Below are 21,825 nucleotides of genomic sequence, written 5' to 3' on the forward strand. Positions count from 1 at the left end.
TCCAGCATCACCGGCACACTTGCCACTTACCACGAGGCACCTACCCTCCGAGCAGGGCTGCTAACCCTGCTCTAGCGACTCCACTCTGGTCGGCCAATGAAGGCAAGCCAAGAGGCGGGAGACCTTCACTCCGGCAGGCCGGAGATGGGGGACAGTATACTCTCCCCGGAGCACTCGGATATATAGCCCCGCGGGGTCGCTACTACCCGTCATCCGCCTCAGATGCCCTGTGGGGCTTATTAGACATTATTATTATTGGGTTTGAACGGTTAGTTGTACCTAATCATATTTTATTTTTTGATTGATACCTTTAAGACAGTAGACAGTTTAAACTGTCTACAGAGATTTTTGCAAATGGTACTTAGCATGCGCTAAGCAGTTCAGAAGTTTTGATGAACCTTACCTAAATATCTATGAATGTTAGTAATTATTTCGCGGAAAGCTATATAAATGAATGTGGCGTTTTTTTTTTGTGAATACTGATTATTTTATTTTACAATTTAAATATTTTAAAAGTAATTATTTTACTCGTGCTACATATGCACATGACTGCATCGTTATTATGATTAAGAAATATAACATACTAGCTTCTGCCAGCGGTTTCACCCGCATCCCGTGGGAACTACTTCCCGTACCGGGATAAAAAGTAGCCTTCCTCGATAAATGGGAATATTTAATACACCGAAAAAATTTTTCAAATCGAAACAGTAGTTCCTGAGATTAGCGCGTTCAGACAAACAAACAAACTCTTCAGCTTTATAATATTAGTATAGATATTTTATAGACTGGTTTTGTGATTAAAAGCGTTTGATAGATAGGAATATAAATTAAAATGCAACCATGTATCTGTTTTATTGAATACCTGCATTTCTAACAGATTATGACCTGCTATTCTAAATAGGAATTTGGTTTTTTATCTATCTACCTACCTAATGTTTCAAAAGAACAACTATGCTTAACAAATTCAAACACAAGAAAATGTACATAACTTGAACCTTATGTTCAAGAGCAGAGAGTTTACATTAGCATTAAAAGTTGACGAGTACTGGGAATATTTGACGAGTATCCGTACAAATCAGACGACTATTGGTACAAATCGCCCTTTTTTTACTTTTGCCTTAATAAGTATATAAACCCGTCAAAATGATTAAAAAAACATTAGTTACTTAGAATAATGAATAAATACTCTATCACGTCATGCAAAAATTTTCATTTTCTATTGAATATTTAACACACAGTAGCGCTTCAAAGTCAGTGATTTCCGAAATCCGACGACTATTGGTACGTTTACCTTACTGAAATTATTAACCAATTAATGTTATATATAGGTTTATGGATTAAGTAGCGCGGAGAGCACAAAAAAATATATAACGCGTTCCCTGTAAAAGTAACTAGACGTAGTACATATTTTTTCTTATAAAAACCTCCCGAGGTTTTATTAAGTTTTTATACCAACGTCATATTATAACCATCGCGGAGGATCGCAGGCAGACATTATAGGTCGTTTAATTTTAGTATACAATTACTTATAATGTATTATAGGAGCCTGTTTCTCATAAAACAACGCATCGAGAATCGTCAGGAGAATGTAAAACTATTTTACTGCTCCCGTTTTCCGATACATTGTTTCAGAAGTCTATCTTTCTACCTATAAGTTGTAATTTTTTGCTACCGTTTTCGAAACACTAGGTATTGATTGTATAGAAATAAGGTCAGGCCAGGTAGAACGCGCCTGAAGGGACCTATGTGATAGATTTAATCCCAAAACGGGATACGAATGGCATTTATTATATCATGTGAAAGACGAGTAAAATGTGTAGTTTTGAGACTTTTTTTTTGTAAAATGTCTTGACTTCATGACCACAGCTATTCCTTTTTCTAATAAAATTTTAACTTAGCTAAGTATTTGTATCAGATGGTGAAGCGTATTACCAACGTACCTTTTACATGATAGAACTGCGTATTTAAAACATCAAGTATACTGGTTCATTTATTGAAATGAAAACCAAGTCTTACCTTCCGTGAGACAAGAAGCAAAAAAAAAAATTGAAAATTTTCTCTTATGAGACTTTCATAGAAATACATACTACCCATTGCTATGAACAACATATTATTTTATTGATGTGAATTAAGTATGAAATGCTCTTAATCTGACCACTATACACCTACATCCAAAACAATAAAACGTGTAACGAGATCCAATACCGACTGCAGAGAAAAGTTTGCGGGACAACACTTGAGTTCATTTTGTTGAATGCGGCATTGGTTCGCCGTCCGTATACTAATTACTTGCTGATGCAAAGCTATCCTTATGCGTCCCCTTAACAGTAAATTGCTTTCGGTCTACTATTAGGTACGACGCAATGCGTATACACATTATCCTACGAATATTCGCTGCTGAGTTTGGGCTTTAGAAATGGTGGGTAGGTACAATCAGGTACAAAGGTAGCTTGGCAATTCTAAACTTTCAAAACTGCTTGACACCGTGTCATCGGTGACTTACTTGAGTATTTATCTACTTTTTCGGAGGTTTAGGATATTAAAAAGTAAGTAAATGCCTTTGTATTAAAAAAAATATACTTATAACTCTTTACGTTGTGATGCTCTTTTGAAGGTTTTGATTTGTTCAGCTACTTTTGACGCTGACTCTGAAAATGCTGAGATTGCTGTGTTCGGTGTTTCGGGAATCAGTCAACACAAATTGGTGGTTTCAGTGACATTATGTAGTTGAAATAATGTGTACCTAGGTACTCTCTATTTTACGGGGTTCTAACTGCGTCGCAAAGGAACTGTTTTCCTGTACCCGTATAAAAAGTAAGTTACGTCTTTTCTCAGGCTCTTGACTGACTGTTTACCAAACGGACATAATATTAGTATGGACGGAAGTCGGACAGACAGACAAGCAGAAGTTATCTTTGCATTTAATATTAGTAAGGAAGTAGCCTGTAGCCTTTTGTCTTCTTAAATGTAATAATTTTGTATAATTGTTATGATGCAGATGAAATTGTTTTTTTTATTATTATTCAAATATTTCAATATAGGGTATTTTCATTAGCCAACTAGCTTCCTCCTGAATTTCATCGCATCCCATGGAATATATGTATTTCGCGCACCCTGATAAAAAGTGGCCTATTTTCTTACTCGATAAATGGGCTGTCTAACAAATAGGCTAAGAAGTTCCTAAGATTAGACTGATCAAACAAATAGGCTTTTTAATTAGCACCTATAGATTGTTCAAAGCCAATTATTAAACTAGGCTATGATTATAATTTGCAAAAGTTAGGAATAGTTCCTCCACGAACTATATTCCTGAAAAATGTCTTCTATTAAATTCCTTTTTCACGCTTCAGGTGGCTCAATAAAAACGTTAATAAAAAATATTACATTTTCAAAATTCCTATATCAAAGCCGTTACGATTTTCGATGATAGAAATCTGTAATTTTGAAATATTGATTTCAAGTGGTATGTGTCATCCTAATATGCAGAACAACCGACATTTATTTGTGGTTTGGTAACCAAAGTCAGATTTTACAAGGAATATATACTTTTTTGTATATTATCGCCAATAGCAAAACCAGACAATTACAGAAAATCATTTGTTTCACACAATTTAAAAAATATGACTATAAATCATTGTTTCATCACATAATTAGTCTTCCACCAAACAAAAGAAGACTTCAACAACATAAGAAAAAGGTCTAATTTTAAATATCAAGATCTACTTATCACCCATTAAATTCACATTACAGTATGTACTTACATACAATCATTGTTACTGAATGATTCATCAACAATTGGACATTGAGAACCAAAACCTTGTATTACATTAGGTACTTATATGACATCATCACTCGTTCAAGGGTGAAATATTGTCTGAACAAGCGATAGGGACAAACTTAGTTAATGTGTAATTAGAATTTCAGAAGATGGATATTTTAGAATGAGTTTTCATACATGGTTGGTTAGCTTAGAAATTAGATAAAAATATAAGTAGGTAGGTACAGTGCATGAAATAGAAATATTATAAAAGCTGAACAGTTTGTTTCTTAGCTTGATTACGCCGACCTCTGGACCTACCGGTTCGATTTGAAAAGATCTTTCTGTGTGAGCTCATTTATCGAGATAGGTTGTAGGGTTATTTTATATAGATCATTTTTGAAGTATAATAAATTACACTAATATGAGTTACTGGAAGCCGACCCCGACATAGTTGGGAAAAGGCTCGGCAGATGATGATGATGACTTACTTTTAAATAACATACTACAGGCTACTTTTTATCCAGGTGTGTTTAGTAAGTTTCCTTCGACAAGCGAGTAAAACCACTGCTGGAAGCTAGTTATGAATATTTCCCACATTACCTAACTAAAACCTTAAACAGCATTGTTTGGTTAACAAGAGCGTTTGGAAACTTGCTCAACTGCGCTCAATATAATCGCGTTATGAGTGGATCAACCGAACTGTGTAAGTGCATTGAGAGTTCGATACCCAAACTTCTGAGTACAGGGTAAAACATAATTATTGTGCCATCATTTTGTTCCTTAATTGTATTTTAAACTTAAGGGTAATTTTCTAAACAAAAAAAATTGGAAGGAAGACAAAGAAATACGATTATACTTTTCTTAATCATGTGATTTCGAAAAGTTTTTAAAAATAATACTTCTACCGGGTCTGAGCTAACTCCCCTATAATTTTCAACTTAAACGGTTCATCCATTCTTGAGTTGTAAGTAAGTAGTCACACTTTCTATAATATATTATAGGTAACTAAAAATATTAGATTATCACCTATCTTACAATCGCGTAAATTTTATGTAGGTATTCGTAAGTAAATAAACGTAAGACCACTTATTTTCACGAAACGCACTAATTTCTTAAATATCTTCAAATTCAATCGTTTTTATTTGAGACAGTTTTTGTAACGCTGCCAAAACTATGCTCTGTCAAACAGCAAATTAAAGGCGTCATTCACTGACAGAAAAAGTAAACAGCTGAACATCGTGAAAATGTAAGAAACTGTTAGTTAGAATTATTATTGAACATTTCACAATTAATTTAATGGAAGAAGAGTTTTATTTGAAAAGCGTGTTTCTTATTTTTATTTAAAATCTTTTCAATTTTCCTTGCGCTATCATTTTGTATGTAGGTACGTATTAAATTGGACAGGCGAGAGCCAATCAATTAGGAAATCCAATATAATGCATTACTTAACCCGTTAACGAGATAATTAACTGGAAATGTAATCCGACCGTTGTATCGGAATTAAATATATCATAAATGATGATTTCCATGAAATTGTTACGCATGTTCTTGTTGAACATGATAACTTTCTCCACCATAATGATAGATGAAACAAATGGGATTTTTTATCAGAACAATACGACTATGCAGGCCAAGGCCTTTCTACAAAAGATATATCGTAGCGACACCGCACGGCGATGGCAAAAAACATAATCCTTAAAACAAAGAGCTCTCTAGAACTACTCATTCTTCACATTTCATTTGATATCAATCACGGCTTACAAAGTCTCGGCGGCGCTCGGCAGCGCTCGGCAAACTTCGGAACTTTAGTTCGTAGCGGCTGTACTCCAGTTTATCTACTCGGCTACGGGGATCGCACGTGCCAGCGTAGAGCGCTCGTAGCGGCGTAGCGGGAGGTTCGAGCTACGAGTATCGAGGTTACGTAGTGAAGTGACTTTAACTTTTGTGGTGAACGCTTCAAGTGAAAACTACGAGTATGTACGTGAAATTGTGAGTTAATTAAAGGATTAAAACTGAGTTGTTTTGGTTCACATCTGTGATTGTTACATGGTAAGTATTCGAATCTTGTTTTGACCGGTTTTAGTGTTTTATGGGCAATTAAGTCGTTAAACGTTTTGACAACTGTTTTAGTTTATATTGCTTGATATTAACAAAATTAACTTCTTGTAAGGAGTTTATTTGAATGAAACGTTAAGTGAACTAAATATCTAACAAGTATTGTGCAAAAAAAAACTGCAAATGACGATAAGAAAGAGGAATGATAACATAATTATTTCAACAAAAATCTGAAAAATTCTCAAACTTAATTTTCAACCAAATCTCTGTCTACAGTTCACATTAATTTTATCCCAAAAACGTAACTAATTAATATTATATGCGTCATAAGTATGGCTTCTTTTCATTTAGGTTAAATACGAAAGGGCCTCTGCTTGTTAGGCCCATTTTCCCACATAAGCCTATCAAAAGGCCGGGGTTTGTCGAGAATCATATTTTAAACGTTCATTTTATGAAATATACCTTTTTCTATGAAGTAATAACATTTGATATTATTTTGAGGAAGACTTTTACACTTAAATTCGTGTTTATTCTTTTACTTTTTGTGAGAAAACTTGGGCTATATTCAGTGTGTAGTCAAAAAAATCCAATATGAGTTATAGTGGCTTTAAAGGTTATCATTACTCTAAATGACATTAAAAAAATCTGAATCAGACTTTAAAAAGCTCTATTATAGTAACTAAAATTAACTCTAAAATAATTTTCGATGATAGTGTCATACGGAATAATAAGATTTGATAAAATAAAATAATAAATAATATTTTTTTGTAGATTCACACAAATTCAATGTTATATACCTAATACATTATACATACTCTTTGGCCAGTGCTCAGTGCTTTTAAGTAGATATTTTTATAATCGATTTAGTTAAATACCTTTTGGATTATTTTAATAACAGTCGGTCTTGTATTTACAATATGTAATTAGGTACTTAATAAACAAAAGTCATAGAAGTAACGATCAATTTTTTTTTCTCCCACTCAAAGGCCAAATTTTAAATTAATAGCAACATGAAACCCTCTTCATAAAAGCTTTCCAACCAAATTTTCATATTGGTTTAGTAGTTTTAGAGCCTAGACAATTCAAACAAACAATCAAAATCTTTCCTTTGACAATATTTTTAACGTAAAGACAAATGGAATAATAAGGGATCAGAAGACAATAAAACTATTAAGTGTCTGCTTTCTAACCTACACACTAGTAGCTAGGCTATTATAATAAGAAATAGAAACCAAAACCTAGTAAGTAATATGGCTTCTTAACATTTTTAGCTCTAAGTTACTAGACCATTCAAAGTTACAATTCTGTAATTCAAAAATACACTCGAAATTTCCAAGTTAAATAACACCGTTTCCAATTTAAAGCGTTGATTTCTTAAAATTTCGTTCGTTCAAATGTTTATCCAGCAGAATTAATTTCAAGCGACTGTATTCTTTGTACTGTTGTACTCAAACGTTCCCTGTATACTTTTTACACGTTACAATTTTCATCCTTCAGTTCACAGGATCTATTGTTCGTTGGCTTCGAAGCCTCTTCTATCTTATTTCCCCCTTGAGATAAGTAATTTGTTCGTGACGTCAGTGTTTGTTAACTTCACCGAGACATTTGACAAGGTACTTATTTCTTTTCTTGTCGATCGTTTGTGAGATAAAGAGTTCGAGTTGGAACGAAGGCTTTTCAGAAAGGAGGTTGTTAATGTATGGATTTGACAGCTATTTTTAATTCATGATTCCTTTTTTTGCGTTAAGGCTCGTATTTATATCATTGGGTTTCGGGTATTCAATTCGAATATTTTCGTTTATAGATCGGGATCAGCTTTCTAGGGTATTACGTATTTTGGTGTAAGGTAGACTTTTAGTTTGGGAATGTAACGTGAGTTTTTATGTAATAAGAAATCTATTACTTTAGTAACACTTATCACGTACCCCTGAATATCAAACTTCCTAATTCTTTTCTATTTCTTTTTTTCTTTCAAATAATACAGAACAATTAAATAAGCTTTACAAAAAGTATAATAATAATACACGCCTGTCAAATTTGATATCAACGATTCCTCGTTCGGACCTTCACATCACATCACATCACATCATCAGCCTATCGCAGTCCACTGCTGGACATAGGCCTCTCCAAGTGCACGCCACTGAGATCGATTTTCGGCTTCGATTCCCTTAAACTCTACCACATAATTTTGTTTTGGTTACTAATCTTTACAAAAGTCACTATCAACTTTGTGCTAATTACACAAACTGTCATATAATTATTTTACAACATGTATCATTACTAAGATGGCGTGACAAACGCGTCATTGTGGCGTGCCACAATCTCGCATGTTCCAAGCCGCATTATGTTGCAAGATTCAGAGAGCGCGCCATGTGCCTCTGCCGCAGAACACGTCACTTTACACCACAAAAATTAGGATGCTGTGCGTGACTTCCTATCTCTTGAGGAAAAATCCTATCCTGTTTCGAAGATATCAATAAAACTGACGCATTATTTTGGTAGTTTCAGTTCTATCGTCTTATCGTGTGAGTGTATTGATGTGTTAAGTTATATGAAGGGTGGGCGTTTTGGGGTTTGTCTTTTGTAGTACTGAAAAGCGAGCTGTTTGCAGCCAAGTTTGAAAGTCTAAGTCAAATAATTTATTAGATTCTTTCCTTTACAAGCACTTATGAACGCCAAAAATTATAAGTAGGTTTGGGGAATGAAGAAGAACGGGTAAGAAACGCCATGGTTACTCTTTTTTTTTAAATGATAGGTATTACAGTTTATATGTATTGATACATACGATAATGCATGCAAAAATCATGTAGAATCACAGACAAGAAAATATGAGAATAAAATGTTTTGAATACACGATTTTTGATTTTGATATATACATATATTGCTCTAAACGAGCTCTTGTTACACTAAAAACAATAACGACATTAATCCAAATTAAATTAAATAATAATAATGATATAATCATTATTACACTACGCTAATTAAGCACCTGATAAACAACTTCATGTTCAACAGAATACATTATAATTTAATTTGGATAAAACCAATCAGACGTGATCCAATATGACGTGAAATAAGACTAATTACGATCAATAAACTATTATAGTATTAGCGTTGATTAACTTTGGGAGCGTCAATTACTCGCATGCAGATCCCAGTAATCCTTTTAGTTTTGATTATAATAATGTTACAACGTCAATACCTATAGCGTATTATTTTAATTTTGCTGTCATGTTTGACATCATTTATTTGAATATGGACTAGATTTGTGATGTACCAAAAAAACGATTAAACGATTACCTTAAAACAGCGTCCCAAAAAATTCTATAACAGACGCAGAAAAGCCTTTTTTCCGTCCGTAAGAATAATATCGCCTTAGTTATCTTGCTAACACGGTCAAAGAGTCACATTAACTCCCAGATCGCACGAGCTACTTACAATGTAATCAGAGATAATGAACTGACCTAACTGCGTTCTACATAAATCTCTTTCTTCCTCTATCTTAATTGTCTTACGTATGCGTTTTCGTGGAAGATTAAAGATATATAATGGGCCCGCAAAGAACTAGTTAGGCAGTTTTTCGTACTGTGGTTTAATATTACCTATATGTAGCTATCTACATAGTCCATTATCTTTCGTGTTCATTTCGACAATGTAGGCATTATAAGATGTTAAGATGTGTACTTAATCCGATAAATAATTAATGGTTTTCCTGTTTCGTTATGTATGTTTTATTGACAGAGGTTTCCTTAAGATGTGTCGGAGTACCCATACCTATCGTAATGTTTGAAATCGGTCCATTTTTGAGAGAGGTAACAAACTCGAGCTAAAATATCTATACTTAGCAAGCGTAGCATTTTCTTTTTTTTTAAAGATACTCAATTGTTTAAGTAGAAAGGAAGAAACCAAAGTTAATATTTTCATATGACATTCTGAATTTGAATATCAGCTATTGGTTTTTAAATTGCGTTCAGTAAATTAAAACAACGTCCTTTTATGGCCGATAATCCTCTGTAACACAACATAATTCTAGGTAACCTTTCGAGGCGCCCACGCGGTTCGGGTCATGTTTAAAAACATAAGCTGACAAAGGCGGGGGAATCTATTAAAAAAAGTTAGCTAACGTTGGGGCTAGGTTATGAGGTCGCCACAGTTACGGTATAACTCATTTCCTTAGTCGGCTCGGCTGGGTGATAAGCTAGTTGGAACGCTAGATTTGAAATGCTGTACTCAAATGATTTGGATTAGGTTAGGATAGGTGAGTACTGTTTTGACGTCATGAGTTTCATTATTATTGAGAGAAATAATTTATTTTGTGTCTAAAAAATATTTCGAGTTTTTGAATAAAGTAAATGGGTAATAATGGTGATGGATGACCAATTAAGGTAGCTAATTAAATAAACCCTCATTTAAGTATTTCCAAAATGGTGCTAACTGAACCTTATATTTAAAACATAGGTAATATTTTATGAAAATGTAAAATCAGATCTCAGCTAGTTAAAATGGCCTTTCTGTAATGATGTCAAAACATCGTCAAAATTATTTGCGGTATGGTCCAATTGTTCTGTAAACAGTACACGGATGGGTGATCATTATATACAGGGAACCGTGGACCGGCTTGTGTTACGAATAGGTACAGAAATGTATCCGATAGCCAGAAGCCTTATTGCTTGACCAACATCGTAAAACATGGAAATGATATTCGATTTCATAAGGTAGCATCAACTTGAGTAGGTATATAAAATCATAGGGTATCCTTTTACAATATTTGTAATTAACCTGTTTCTGGTTAAAGCATCATATGAAAATATGAAGCCTGTAGAACGCAGAAATAATACCCGAGTCCTACCACAGACATTTCATAATGGTTCATATTTATTTGCATACCATAATATTACAATGATGTTACAAGGGGCTTAAAGCTAGGTACATATTATGGACCCTGTGAGGGCACAGCAAAAGAAGGCATTACTAAGTTTAATTACATATTTATTTTGTAACCACTTAGTAGTTGCAAAGTCACAAACTATTTCCTCTCTAATCTGTAATATGCCAATGTTAATTGATTCTATAAAAAATACATTATATATCATGGCACGGCTAATGTTTAATTTATTCCACGCAAAACCTTTGTGGGTACAACGGCATACAACAACTTTGTGGCTCTCACGTTAAGAGTTCTCGAGCAGAAGACGCACCATATTCTTCTAGCGGACGAAGAAATTTCCTTTCTTTCGTTTTATTCTTTATCTTTGCATTCCTTCGTTGAGTAAAATGCTGTGTAAACCTAAGTTTGCTGGTTTCCCACTAACATTATGTGCGTCAACATGCAGCAGACGTTTGGGACTTAGAGACACACTTAGGTATTTGAATAAAACTTGCACCTTTTTGAAATTGTGAAGTAGTTTAAAATTTCTTTCAGTACGAGGAAGGACTGTGGAGATGGATAGTGTAGTGCAGTTTTATTTCGTTCATTCACAATTCTTTTGTCAAAATTATAAAATAATAAGGCGCAGTAGCGCGAAAAAGACTTAACAATTAAAATAAATTAGTTTTTCTGTCTCTTGAATTGCTGGAACGAAATAAAGACATAACATTTTTGCCCAACATCTTTGTAAGGTTTCATATAAGCTAAACCGAAAATTATTCCTGTTTTTAAGTTTCCACCGTATTACACTGAAATTGAACTTGTATAATAGTGTAAGCAAAGGCCTACTCATTACTCATACATCAGTTCTCGAGCATATCGAAAATCCTCACATATCCCAACTTGACATCGAAATACTCGCGAGTAAAAACCTTAATCTGCGTTTAAACGCTCAAATGCGGACTTGAACGGGGCTTAAGCCTTTAATTAATTAAGTTAACATTAGACAAAGTTAGGAATTTCTAACACACATTAGTTTACCTCTACAGTGTGTGCTATGAGATATTTTGTGTCTAGGCAGTGTTTGGCTTTAGTAACAACAGTTTAACGGCAACATATACGATACCTGCAATCAAAATATTGCAGGTATTTTAGTAGGTATTGCAACTGTTTAGCGTTGTGGGTCGTTGTATGGGATGATTTAGATGCTCGACCAAAAAACTCCTACGTTGGGTGATTGTTATTTAGTTATCCGGAGTTTCCTTTCCAATTGGATATTTAATAAATCAATTCTAAACTAAATCTTTTATTTGGCTGGCAAAATCGATTGTAGAGTATACATATGTGTATGTTTTATCCCTAAATGTAAATAAATAATCGCTGTCGATATTAGCAAAACATTGGAAAAACTGTGTTTACACACTACCCACATCAAACAACATCAGACGGTACATAAATATTTATTTCGAAATATGAAATGATGAATCGATAGCCTGCCAATGAAAACGGTCTTTGATTTTACAAAAATATATGAAAAATATCGGCAGTATGCTCCCTCGCTGCCGGTCTATAGAATAGCCCCCCAGGGCGTGTAATATCCATGAAATATGCGTTTGTCCGAGCACAAAGCAACAGGGCTGCCCGGTTTGTATTCACAGAGAAATTCCAAATATTTCAATAACATGCAAGTAAACTGCGAGTAAAATTTTATTAAAACACAACTAGCGTTAGACCATAATATTTTCAAATGGAAACAAAAATATTTAAGTGCACACGTTTGACGCAAAAGCGGGATAAAATCAACAATTTCAGCACTTTTTTATTACTCTGCTTTTGAAGTCCTTTATAGAAATTGCCTATTTGGACCACGGAATAGTATCATTTCGAGAAAAAGCTATGCATGGTTTGTATTACAAAAAGTTTCTATTTAAAAGCACTATTTGCAGTATTTCGTTAGTTATTATGACAGAAAATGTTTCCGCCCCAAAAATTGTACTGGCGCGTTGAACTTGTTATGAATATAGTTTTGCAAAACTTTTTTAATGAAAGAGCACTCTATTTGTCTATGAATTCAAATTTTAATGTGAGTGTACGTACAAAGGAACAGTTTTGCCAACTATCATTAACTGTTCCGAGTTAACACGTTACAGAAGCTAGTCAAATAGCGCATTTGGATTTCACCACAAACCTGACTGTAGCTGAACAAATGCACCTTTTGGGAATGTCCGATTCAATGGAAATGTAGGTACATAGCATGGGTTTTGGTTTATGTTAAGAAAGTAAATTTTGATATTCCCAGTAAATCTGTTTATCAAAGCTAAACTTGAAGCTAGTTTATGTTTAAGGCTATTGATTTGAGCTTAAGTTAAGCAAACAAACTCTCGAGCTAAACCGACGCTACTGAATAACCGAACGTTTTATTATTCACCTATACATCGTGCTTCCTTTCTCATATATTGGAGAAACAGCGTTAAACGATGTTAGTCGAGTGTGGTATCTAATAGCGCTTCACTGCATTTATAAATTCCTTTTCACTATGAAGATACGAAAATAGCAGTTTAAAAAATGAAAATGTTTATAATAGATTTATTTACTTACTTTTTCATGACTTTTACGATAGCCTAGAAAGTTTTTTTTCGATCTCAATGCAACTAAATACGCACACAGACATTCATGGTAATCCATCTTTCACATATGTAGGTATAAGATGGCATTGCATGTATGTAAATTAAAGGTAAGCACAACATTATAAAAGATTCTCACAATACAATAATAATAAAATACTAACTTGTCTAAATTATAATGAATAGGTTAATTAGAATTATAACGTCATGCATTAAATTAAATTGAAGTTAGGTTGAAATTAGGCATAATTTCTGACCTGTAATGCCACATAATTTTGCCCACAGTCTAAAATCTTTTTGACGTATATCCCTGTTTATGCTCTTGTTCTATTTGTTCCATATTTCAAAGGACACCTACCTATATATTTGGAAGTTAAAGCAATTTTGCGAAATAGCTTCGCCAAGTTATCAAATAAAATAGAAGTAGTAATACATCAAAATCCACACGGTGATAGTATCGCGGCGGCATGACGAATAACTTTCGGTAAGCAAAGGATACCAGACTGGTCACGTTTCGCGTCCGTCGAGAGTAAGGCCCAGTTGGCTTAGTCCTCACATTTTTTTTACGAAATAGTTACGCCAGTACAATTTTGTATGAGAATTTTTTATTTAGATTCTCAATTCTCAATTCTCAATTCTTTATTGCAGATAGATTTAACTTTTCGTGCATTTTTTGTATCGCAGAATTTTTATTTATGTTTGATTTGCGTTCATATTTGTCGCATGCTGTGTTTATTTTTGTACATTGTACATTTTGCAATGTTCAATGTTGGCTATTGTTGTTGGACACAATTAAATTAAAAAAAAATCACTCTACCCAAAACCTACAAAATAAAGTTATCTATGAACAAAAAGCACCCATTTGTTACATTAAGTTTCTTTAAAGGTTTTAGACTACTTATCTTTAGTAGATATGACGATGCCAGCAGCATAATCGCCGTACCGTGAAGATTACCTGACGACAGAGTGCTAAATGGATGTGCCACTGAGATGCATTCACGGCGCATTTAAATAGCTTCCACTTATCTTCATAGCAATCTTAGCTTTATGAGTGTCATGGCTTACACAAACATGAGACCAGACCACGGAGGAAGTTAACGAGCGAAGATGCCATAGGGTAGGTAGGTCAGGTGCCTTATTGTAGGTCAATTAACGTATGGTAGGTGTGATCAGTTATTAGAACTCAGTTATTAGCATTTGTGGTACTTACTTGTCAAATCAAGACAAATCTATCAAAGATTGGTCTTCATTGATTGGTAATTTGGTTTTAGAAAAGCGGAGGGCAGAGCTAGAAACGTTCCTCATCACCCGATAAGCCGCATTTCGGCGCACTACTTTCTTAGAACAACTCCGATAGTCATTTGTTTCTCCATGGACCAGACCTTACGTCATTTTCTTCACGGCCGGTTAGAATCAAAATCGGGTATACAGCACTGACAGTAAATTCCTTTGTCTGCCAACAATGCGTTAAGTTTGCCTGTCTAAGTTTAGTTACCGCGTCATTGTAATTGTGCATAAGTTTTTGAGCACAATGAAGGATTGTTTGATTGTTGCTGAATGATCGTGAATGTTGATTTGTTTAGTCTTCCCTATAGTCCTTTAATTTGAAAACATAAATTGAACATATAGTTGTTAAATGATGCACGTAAATTAAAATGTTTCGATATCCATCTTAATTTATGCGACTTAAATCTTCTCAAAGTACACAAATTGACAATACCAGCTGATATTCCTCATCAGGAAATAAAGCGAGTCGTTTAAATTCGTCCTCGAAAGTTGTTTCAAATAACATTTCACAAAGTATTTTATTAAGCTGCAATTATCGAGGAGAGCAAAACTTTCACATAGGCACAATGGAAAACGTTTCAAGTAACAATAGGCCATTTAAAGCCTTATTCGAAGAGAAGCAGTTGTTTATTTTGAAAGCCCTTGACAACCGCGCCAATGATACGTCTTAGAACTTTTGAAGGCCAATCGATTCTTGTGTAAATTCTTCGTGGGTAGGTATTATCACAAATTAATGTTACGTCTTTGGAAAGAGGGGAAACAACCCTGATCAACCATTCGTTATTTATTTATAAAAGGATTTCCGCAAACAGTGTTTTATATGTAATGTTGTTTATAGGATTATGCGCTTATATAAACTTACTGATAAGGCTGAAGAGTTCGTTTGTTTTTATTTTTCAACGAACTCATGTCAGAAAATACTGAAAAAAATTGAAAAGCTCATTTTTCATGGAAGGATCTTTATTCAGGTGCGCTGAGTGTTTCCTAGCGAACGATTTTTTGAACCTTTCGACAATACTCATGAAAACCGTGTAGTCCTCACATATAAAATGTTGCTGTTTCGCGGTAAGACTAGGCGGAGATAGAATATGACACTGAAAAGGGTATTCTTTTTTACATTTCCTTTGAATTGTGAACTATCACAATTATCTATGCTAGCTATTACAAAAATAAAAAACGCAAAGTCTACCTAAAATACTTTCTTAGGCATCAACCGACAACTTCTCATTTCCGAGTTCCTGTACAACTATGTACTAAGCCATTTCGTCTCCCTAACTTACTGTCATCTTAAGAGTTTCACCACACTACAGACTGAACGGTCGGCCAACAATTTACCTAGTGGTTGCCCAAAATCTTTTTAAAGAAAATCTTGACTCCAATCAAAGTTTTCAGTCGTTCCGATACAGCCAAATCCCTAATCTTAGTAAATTACTATACTTCATCTCCTTACCTGTTTATAAGTCTGAACCGACTATCGGCCGACTAAAAGTATGTCGTGTGCTCTAACTGTCATCTTTACCTTACAGGCAGCTTTGCCCGAGTCCTTGATATATACTATTACGTGACAGCGTATAAGTAATGTGTCACACGTTGTCGGCTATTTACGATCAATAACTTTTGTTAGTGTTAGCGGATTTCAATTGAAAGTGGACGTGACCAGCCATTAGATTATAATGTTAGGAACAAGTGTGTGCGGGGTTGTGGACAAAGAATAAAATCATGGTAGTTTTCTGTAATATTTTGTACAAGATAGCCTGCGGTAGTCTTGATGTAGGATACATTTGATTATCGTATCTGCAGTTCGCCAAATATCTTAGCGATTTGGCATAAAAGTAGAGTTTTTTTATCACCTTGCTATGTTATTTGGCTCCAACTCATCCTAGAAGGTCTATATTCTATTATATAACTCAAAAGGGGTCCTCTGAATATTCACAACTCTGTATTCTTCATATTGCTATGTAAATCACGCGACGATAATTGCTTACGTAATTAAAAGCATTTTACAGGAACTAAAAACCTTGCTACTGCGATAATTATAATTTTAATACTGTAAACTTTGCTATTTCAATCCTGCCAACACAGGGTCGTAACTGTTCGACAGTTACTTTTTTATAATCTCAGTTGATTTCATTTTCTTTTACTACTTACACTGGATTATTCAGCCCTATTCTATGAAAGATGATTATTGTTTGATGAAAATATAAACCAAGTGTTGAGTAAAAATGAATGAATGAAATGTAGGTAAGTACCTAATATATTTTGAGTATCAAACATTCAAAGTTATTTTAGGGTCGTGCTTATTGTGAGCGCGCAAAAGTACGTGTCAATTTACATTGGTTTCCATGACAACGGCGCTCATGTATTCTTCAAGCTATTTAATTTTTCATTCAAAGCAAAGCCCCTTTCGCTCACACCCCGGACGTGCCAGATTCACTATGACATTTCAAAAAGATACGCAAAGAAACATTGCCGCATAACAATCATATCTTTTGCGTTTCATGGTGACTCAGAATCTAAAGAACTTTTGAGAAAAGAACTACCTACGAGTAATATTTTTCTCTGTTCGTAAAAATTAATGTAATTCTGTATTGGACTTTTCTAATAACGCAAGTGACGAGTTCTTGTAATGTTTTATTTATCGCTAAGTAATAGGTAAGTCGTATTAAGAGCGATTTTCTTGCTACCGACTTGGATTTCCGCGAATGATTGGGATTTCTTAAGATTAAAGGAATTAGAAATACCTATAGATACTCTGTCTTTCATCGTTGTTGCTGGAAATTTCTTGATTGTCATTTATTATACATCGTTTACTAAGGTTTTGTGGAAAATCAGTGATGTTCTTCTAGAGTAAACGAGCGTGTTTTGTTTTTTCTTACGAGCAAACGGTTCCGGATTTGCATGTTTCTTTTTTAAGTCTACAAATACGGTTTAACGGCACCGGATTCGCATTTTTTTTAGTTCTGCAAACATCGTTTCAAATCAAAAGAGCATCTAATATAACGCAGTCTTAAAAGTTAAGTGCATAGAAAGGCACATTTCGGTCATTTGTTTTTATTTACATGGACCCAGAAGAAAGAAGGACCGTTGTTAATGTAACTAAATGGTTTAAAGCCCTCCTAATCGCTTCAAATCATCACTTAAACCAAACGCAACTTTAATATGTTATGTAAAGATTATAACAGTGCACAAATACAGGCTCCGAGTACCATTTAGTAATCCGTTACCCTCAATTAATTCTCATGGGACCGTAAACACCTGACGCGTGGAAATTTGTGTATTTTGTAGCTATGTAGTTGAAAGTAAAATATATCTTGCTTTTGTTACACCGTTTAGTACTAGTTAGTAATTGTTGAGACATGTAACCTGATGAAAACCTGGAAGAAATTATTTATATACGTCCGTTTACCTCATGTCATTTTAATTCAGAATAAGCGTTCCTGTTAAGTTCTTGTGTGAATTCCTTCACATTAGCGACAGTTTAAAATTGCGTTAATGTTCGTAATATGTTGAATACCTTCTAAGAGCCTGACATATCACGACATTCCTATCCATCTATATCCATTTATATTCTATATAGTGCATTCAATATCATACCTAATAGCGATTGATCAAGATGCCTTTTACAGAACGCATTTTCTCCAATACTGAAATTCGTATGCACACTCGTAGACAATAGTATGAGAAACAAAGACAACTAACGAACGATTTTCCTTACGTGACTATTTCGACCTGTCAACTTGTATCGCAAGCCAAAGGAACGCCTTTCCAATAAATTGTATAGACGGAAGAAAATTTCGTTGTCATGTTTTAATAAGTATCTGTTTACAAAACCTTACCTTCCTATATTGTGTTTCGTTTCTCAGAATATGCCTTGTTTGTAACGAAGGCATTAAATGCCTTCGGCGAAATAGCGATGCTACGTATGTATGTAGTAAAGAACGATCGAATAATTTCTGGATATTGTCTTTTGATCTGAAATTTTACATAGGTATATATTAAATTAGTAGATACAGAATCCTATACATGACCTCATAATCTAATTGTAATTAAATGTATCCATCTGTAACGAGTTAATTGTTATATATCTGATTCAATTCAGATGAAATTCATTATGTTAAAAGACTGAAACTATAGGAATTACATTGAATACCTATAGGTATCAGTTTTTATGACGAGTTAAGACCGCTTAACTACACATTAAATAATAAAACTTGCTAAAATGCATACAAAACAAATTGCGTATTGGTTAGTTAACCTTTTAATGTAATTTTGATTCTCCATGTAACACGAGAGATTGCCGCGGGTGAATATTTGTTTTTGTGAAATGCAGGAGTTCGATTTCGAGTTTTGTGCCGCAAGTTCAATTAGCGCGACTGTGTTTTTCAAAAGCATATTATACGTGCAGTTACTTGATATCGTATCGCTTTTGAAAATGGATACTTTCAAAATGCTCTCAGTTAATTTTTTTTACCTACATTTTGGGTTTATCGTTTTTTTGTGTCTTTATTTCCTGCTGATCAAGAACTTTATTGTTTTTCCATTTAAATAAAGATTTTACAAAAGATGTAAACACCATTTCATATTTATGAACTCCAATCATGTATCATCAAAATATAAAATATCAAACTACGTATGTTTCAACTCTATCCCTCTCTAGTGGTTTAAATTCATCAAAATTCATGAAACACTTGTTAAACATCTGTTTATGAACCTAACAGAGATTACAATGTATGTACCTATTCTTCATTTTAAAAGAAACGTCTGGCTTCTTCAACAATATTAAAGCAACAGCAAAAATACATATGTATACAGAGTTAATAAATTTCAATGATCGTATGTAGACACGGTCGTATTAACCACTACATGTTTTCACTCTTTTCACCCGAGGGCTTTCGCTTCGCCAAAATAATAAAAAGCTTGTTATGAACCTCAAGTTTCGTCTTTTGAATTAAATTTAGAAAGCGGGGGTAGTAAGTAATATTGCGATGCTCCGCGGGTATCTTTTACGTTTTCTGTTATTACGTAATGAATTTTGTGGTGTAGCGTATTCGCTTTTTTAATTTATTCTTTCGCAATGTAGCCTGTGGTGTTCGAAGTTCGAACCTTTATTTGTGACTTATTCTTTATTTGGCTTTGGAACACGTTCCGTTGCACGTATTTGTATTGCAATCTGCGCATCGTTAGTGACATTTTTCACCGTTGAAATCGTTTGGTTTTTTTGGGAGCAGTTTCATCAGGGTAACAGCCTTGATGGATGGTCTTTTTGGTCAAATAATAAAAGCTGTCGCGCATTTGTCTCGTGTTTTCCGGTTTTTGCGTGAAATAGAACTTACGTCTTACTAATAAATGTGAAAATGATTGATTTTACGTTTATAAGCATTGATTTTTTTAAACAAGCGATTTAGCTACTAATAGTTAAACTCCAATATTCGCTAAATTCCAACAGATGTATAGTTATTGGTGTCTTGTCGCGAAAAAGAGAGAAGTGAACCAATAAAATACATCACTAAATAAACATAACATACAACACCATAATGAGATAAGTTTCCGATACAGATGCAATAAATCCAACACGTATAACTTCTCCATTGTAGCAAGTTACATCTGTATACAGAATCAGATGTCCTCGCTACATTCAGTCTCATTCATAGTTATGAATATAGCTCCATATAATAAACATAATTTTCTTCTCGAACAGTTTTACTATGCAAGACTTTATATTGTATAAATTACGACAGAATCCTTTTATACATTGCCATTTTTATTTACTTGGTGTCTGCTTAATATTAGATTATTAAATATTTTTGGAGAGTTTATTTTTACTTATTTGTTTATTAAAAATGACAAAACATATAAGACATTTTTTTACCCTTTTATGCATAAATTATCCATTTATCAATGAGTGTTATTATTCTTTATTGTCATGCGTATACAATAAAAATAATAAGTAACTTCTTTATATTACTTTTTTGGCAATAATTCTGTAGCGTGAAAGATAAATGTATCATATTCATAACATTACAATGAATAATAAACTACATGTTTATGAATATTTATTATAATTTTTTCTAAAGGGGAGTAATGTTCTTGCTGTGGGCATTAAAAAGTCAGATTTATTCATTAAAACAATGCAACGCTAAAGTGAAAATCTTTAGTATAGAATAAAAGAGGTGAAAAAATGGACTATGTATAACCGCAGAGAATCAGACAAAATAATACGTTTAAATACTTAAAGAATATATTTTTTCTTTCTTTCATTTAAGACGGCAAATAAAAATATGATCAACAACTCGAACTATCTAAAGTAAACTGAAGGAAACGCGGTTTCCTACATCTGCTATTTACCTTTGATCCTCACCTAAGTGGGCCCTGAATATATTTGTTCTGGACCTGTTAGGACATGACTGACATCACTAACAGTGACGGCCGCTTTACCAGCTGATCACGTGGGATAAACCAACATGTTACTGAGTTTACACTCGAGCTCTTAGCATATTCGAAAGGCATAATGTCATGATATCCTGAGAGGACCATTTGATTTTAGAATTTTGGTTTTGGGACTTTGATACTAAATATAAAGCAAAATGTTAGGTTTCGATGTAGGCTTATCATAATTTACTACACTGCAATTTATTCAACAGTAAATTTTATCCTATCAGCTTACTAAAGGGCCAATTTTCCAGCATTTTCTAAGCCATTTCTAAAGATTAATAGGGCCACGCATTTTATTGCTGGCTTGGCCCAAATTGTGTGAACCCATATGCATGGTTTAACTGTAATGTGCCATATCTACGGTTTCTGGTACACATGAAACTACTCCGTCGCTTCCCGAGGGTGCAGTAATAGTCTGCTAATCGACTCTGTAAAAGGGGTAGGAGAATAAGTTGTTCATAACGCGAACTGATAGTATGGAATTTAATCCTGCAAATGGAGTGTGTCTGTAAACATAGCGTATAAGATTGTGTTGTCAATAGAATTGATATTTGACTCTAAAGTCTGTGTTTTGATTCTCTTTTGGCATCATAACTTGAGAAAAATAGTCGCAATATCAACAATACGTAATTACGCTTCTGAAATGGATAATTTTGCAATTTGCTTAACAAATTGTTTACCGAACCTGAAGTTTATACGTCTTTTACACTACCAGCTAACGTGCTGAATATTAATTCAGTATGAACAAAGAAGCAGTGAAAAGCTAGCGGCACAGAATAATTAAAGAGGCTCGCGTACTA

General features: G+C 33.9%; 1 protein-coding gene across 2 annotated transcripts in view; it reads left to right on the forward strand.

Annotated features, from left to right (window-relative positions):
- Positions 1–21,825, forward strand: part of LOC110377677 (voltage-dependent calcium channel gamma-4 subunit) — a 79,059-nt gene that overhangs the window by 25,851 nt on the left and 31,383 nt on the right. The window contains exon 1 of one of the 2 annotated variants that reach the window (XM_021336654.3): positions 5,595–5,809. The exons of the other annotated variant lie outside the window; for it this stretch is intronic. The gene's annotated coding sequence lies outside the window, so the exon portion shown is untranslated. Of the gene's footprint in view, positions 1–5,594; positions 5,810–21,825 lie in introns of those variants that run through there. 2 annotated transcript variants of the gene reach the window in all.

This window comes from Helicoverpa armigera, chromosome 2 (assembly GCF_030705265.1).
Source record: "Helicoverpa armigera isolate CAAS_96S chromosome 2, ASM3070526v1, whole genome shotgun sequence".
Lineage (NCBI taxonomy): Eukaryota > Metazoa > Arthropoda > Insecta > Lepidoptera > Noctuidae > Helicoverpa > Helicoverpa armigera.